At 45.5% G+C, this 4,686-nt stretch overlaps 1 protein-coding gene across 3 annotated transcripts in view; it reads right to left on the bottom strand.

The window, feature by feature from the left end:
- Nucleotides 1-819, bottom strand: part of LOC124037110 (regulator of G-protein signaling 21-like) — a 3,004-nt gene extending 2,185 nt beyond the window's left edge. For all 3 annotated transcript variants that reach the window (XM_046351754.1, XM_046351755.1, XM_046351756.1), the window contains exon 1: nucleotides 672-819. The gene's annotated coding sequence lies outside the window, so the exon portion shown is untranslated. The remainder of the gene's footprint in view (nucleotides 1-671) is intronic.
- Nucleotides 820-4,686: the final 3,867 nt, after the last annotated feature.

Here is a 4,686-nt window from a genome sequence, read left to right as displayed (position 1 = left end):
AGATAGACAGAGATATGAGAGAGAGAGAGAGAGAGAGAGAGAGAGAGAGAGAGAGAGAGAAGGAGAGAGAGAGAGAGCGAGAGAAGGAGAGAGAAAGATGGGAGGAGAGAGTGACAGACAGAGAGACGGAGAGAGAGAGGCAACAGAGCACAGGAAGCCTGTCTAGTCAAAGATGTTTTTGTGCCAAAAAATGCAGAAGCAGAACAGCAACTGGACAGTATCGCTATGAATTATGGGACAGAAAAAGAAAACCTCTAAACTTCAGCTTACAGAATCTGCTGATGTTTCAGAAGACACTGATCATCTATTATGATTATTGAATCATTAATAGATTACAAGTATTACTTCAAAATGAGTAACCAACAGTTTGCTACGGAAGTAAGGAGCATTCCCCATGTCAAAATAGTTTAAAACAAGCAATAATCTGTCATGTTTGACCATTTATCAGTGATCAGTGTTCTGCATCAGACTCACGATATATGAACTACTAATCACTTACAATGAAGCATAATTCCTTTGTGCTTAGAAATGCAAACAAAAGCAGCAAAACAATTTAGGTCGGCCAGTTGATGTTCAGTACAGAATTAAAGGAATGTGAAAGGAACGGTCCCAACCCAAGGTTTTCTCTATTTCTCTATACAGGAAAAGAAAAGTATAAAGCTCATACTTACAATGTATATATATATAGTTATCCAAAATCCATTCAAAATCCCCGAAAATGAGTTTGTACTCCTGAAAAATTAGCACTGGTCGATATGCTCAACAACTGATTTTTTTCCTACTTCTAGTTGGACTTCCCTATTCTATTCCCCCGTTTGCTATTCCCCTCTGGCTAAAACACACAAGTATCCACATGTTGGGCTGGGAGGAGGATTGGCAGATGGGAGGGTTAAGAGGTGATTCAGAGATTTTACTGTGCATTTTGGAATTCCCAGGGTGGGAATCAAGGAAGCTTGAAAAATCAGAGAGAGATGTTCGACTCAGTTCAACGATAAACCATTTGCCCATCACTCTCCCATGAAGACAGGCAGCAGAGGAGGGGGTAAGAAGGAGGAAGAAAGGAAGGAGTGAGGGAGACAGGGACACACACACACACACACACCGTCGTCCCCCAGTTACGAGGGCTATGAAAATGACTGATGACAGAACAACTGGCAGTGTAGTGAGCAAGGGGGACAAGCGACAGCTTTGGGGACAGACGCAGCAGAGTGTCTCTACCTGTCCACCCCTCCCGGTAGATTTGTGAGCCCTCGATGAGACGCTGTGGGAGAATGAGAACAGGTGCTATAAAAACGGCATCTGTGGCTGCTGCAGCTGGAAACCTGACAACACAAACAAAACCTGTCAGATATGAGCCTGTGTTTCATGTTGCACAGGCTAACATTATCATTCCTTCTCAGGAGCCTCTGTGCCATGTGCCACAATCTATGCAGGAATTTCTACAGCCCAGCACTTACACACCTGACTCAACTAACCGTGGACAGTGTTTGAGACCATGCATTAGGTGGATGGTGTTGAATCAGGTATGTTACAAAAGCCTTTACACACATGCTGGCCTCCATGGTCATGATTGGTCACGCTTCTTCTATGTGGTTTCCCCTAGCCTTTCACTTGGTCTGTGTCCAGGAGCAGACATAAAACCCATCTTAGCCCTTTTCCTATTTGTCATGTATTTGTCATGCATTTAATTCCCTCTGAACTATGGCCATGGCTTTGCTGTGTACAAGGGCAGGTGAAGGCCAGTTTATCCATTGGGCTCAGTGCCTCTGCCAAGCTGAATGAAACAGCCATTCATCTTCCAGCCAACCTCCCTCTATTCATCCATTCACAAGGTGAGAACACTCAGTCCTGTTGAGGCTTGTGAGGAAATAGTTTCTTTACCTTTATTCATTGACCTTCATCCCACCAGGTTATGTATTTGAGAGGTCATTACTTATACCTATGCAACAATGACCAGGGGAAAGGTTGCAGTGGAAGGAGAGCAGAGATGTTGAGTAAAGGGGAAGGGCTGCACTGGAGATGAGAGGTGGTCCAGCTGGGAATGATTCTGATACATGAGTGATAAATGATGCCTGTAAAATATACAACATCTACGCTCTTGAAGCAGACTTCTTCTTCTTCTTCTTTTTTTTTTACAACACTACATCGAGTTGTTCAAGATTTCTTAATGAGCTACAAAGATTTCACAAGTGTAAATGACACCTTAGGTAAACATTGTGTAAACTTCTAGATATTTGTAGAGGCAATATAGACTCCCTGAAGACGTTTGGATTAGCTCAACTCCTGATTTGAATAACCGCCACTGCTCTCCATGTGTACTGAATCAAACCTGTGGAGGACTTATTTATATAAGAAGAAGAAAATCACATTCCACTGATTTTCAATAAAATCTCTCTATTCACTCAAATCCATTCTCTAGTGGGAGAAAATGAGAGATAGAGAAAGATGGAAAAGCAGAGAGAAACAGAAAGAGATGGAGAGAGTGGATACGAGATTTTAAAATTGTTATTATTTCTTAAAGGTCCAATGCAGACGATTTTATCTCAATATCAAATAATTTCTGGGTAACAATGAAATACCTTACTGTGATTGTTTTCAATTAAAATGAGCAATTTCTCAAACAATAACTTTGCTAGGACTGTCTGGGAGTAATCTGAGTGGGGAGGGGAACTAGCTGTTATTGGTAGAGAGATTTGGAACTCTCCTTCTTATTGGTTGATTAAATAATTGATGTCACCAGGCAGGTCTAAACTGCATCCCATCAAAACAGGTAGAAAGTTCATGCGGTCTTTTCAAACAGCTCTTACACTAATGCGCATTATCACAATTTCACAGTATTATTCCAACCTCATAGTGTGGAAATATATATAAAACACTGGAAAAAAACACTGGAAAAAAATTGGACTTTAATTGCACTGGGACTTTAATTATCTTTTGTTATGACAGGAGAAACAGGACTGGGACATCCATTTTTAATGAATGTGATTTGCATTTTCACATGGACTCATGGTGATTACCACCCCATACTGATTGGAGACTTGATTAGCCAGCAGCCTTCCTCTTCTCCCTCCTCTGTTCTGTTCTGGTTGCTCTGTGGCAACACTACTCCCTAATTACATAGCATTTGACCACCAGGCGTACTGGAAAAAAAACCCTGTTCACTTCCAATGTAACAATAACAATTTTATTTCCTTCCAAATCCTCTTTATTTTTCTCTCTCCCTCTCTAAAAATGTAATTAAATGCAACCCGTGTCCAGCTACCACCCATGGCACACCTTCAGAGGCCTGGCCAAGTCCCAGCTGCTGCGTTTCCATTGCATCTGTAAGCAACAGGACGACTTCCAGGATGCGTTCAACACCTTGCTCGCGGCAGTGGGGCTTCCTGCAGTCGGCCAGGTGCTCGTTCCCGGTAGTGCGGTGGCGGCGGGGATCTCTGCAATATGAAGAACTCCGACCTCCGGGATCTCCTGGTGCAGAGCTATCTGAGGCTTCTTAATGAGCGGCTAGCGGGAGGTGCCGGGGGAGCAACGCCCTCTACGCCTCGACGAGGGCCATGCTTCCAATCCGCTTCCCGTCGCCATGGTCCTCCACACGACCAACTGCGTGTACGGCATCCACTGCTGTCTGTCAGGCGTGACGTACATAGGGGAGATGGGCGATGCGATGCAGATGAGGATGGCTCAGCTCCTGTACAACATCGCCATGCAGAGGCACACCTATATGCCGCTGGTGGGGCACTTCTTGAGGCAGCATGACCCTTCCTTCCTGTCGATGGGGCTGGAGCACAATCAGGGGGTCCCAGGCACGGAGGTGCAAGCGGCAGCGTGTTTGGATTTCCAGACTCAGGACAGGATTGCCGAGAGGGCTCAACTCCAGGGCTTGACTCGCTCACTCGCTCGCCCTCCATCCTTCTCTCCCTTTCTCACACACAAATACAGTGGCGGTCTGGCTGGTTGAAAACTAGCTGGCTGGCAAAGGGGCTGGTTCAACCACACCCCTAGTCTCCCTCGGTGTACTTAGGCCGAACAAATCCCTCGAAGAGGGCCAACATGGTGATGCAGAGGAACATAGCTGCGGGACGTTTCAAGGAGCTCGGGTTATGGTTGCGGTGAGGTTGCGCCAGCCACAGTGCACACAGACACATTAAAACACAGACGGACAGACGGACACACAGACACATGGGCAGACAGACACACTCACCCACCCACAGCGATGTGCCTCGCTCGTTCTCCGAGCAGGCAAGGGGCGCAACAAGCAATTCAAGGTGCGGTTCTCCATTGGATCATTCTGGGGGGTGTATAAATCTGGACTGGATGGAGGTAGAGGCTGAATAGTCCACACGTGGGCACTTGTTCTCCGGTACGTTGGCGGCCTGGCTGAGTTCCTTTCTCCACTGTTTCAAACATTACCATAGCGGAGGATGCATCTAACAGTCGATGCTCTACATAAAGCTCTCTCTCTTTCTCTCTCGTTCTCTCTCTCTCTCTCTCTCTCTCTCTCTCTCTCTCTCTCTCTCTCTCTCTCTCTCTCTCTCTCTCTCTCTCTCTCTCTCTCTCTCTCTCTCTCTCTCTCTCTCTCTGACCCACAGACACAATCATACATACACTCTATGCATTTTTTTTCATTTGGTGTACAGTATAGTATTTGATTGTATGCATTGCCAAATCCACAGCTGACATCCTATA

Source organism: Oncorhynchus gorbuscha, linkage group LG06, assembly GCF_021184085.1.
Source record: "Oncorhynchus gorbuscha isolate QuinsamMale2020 ecotype Even-year linkage group LG06, OgorEven_v1.0, whole genome shotgun sequence".
Classification (NCBI taxonomy): Eukaryota; Metazoa; Chordata; class Actinopteri; order Salmoniformes; family Salmonidae; genus Oncorhynchus; species Oncorhynchus gorbuscha.
This window is presented reverse-complemented; position numbering and strand designations above follow the sequence as displayed.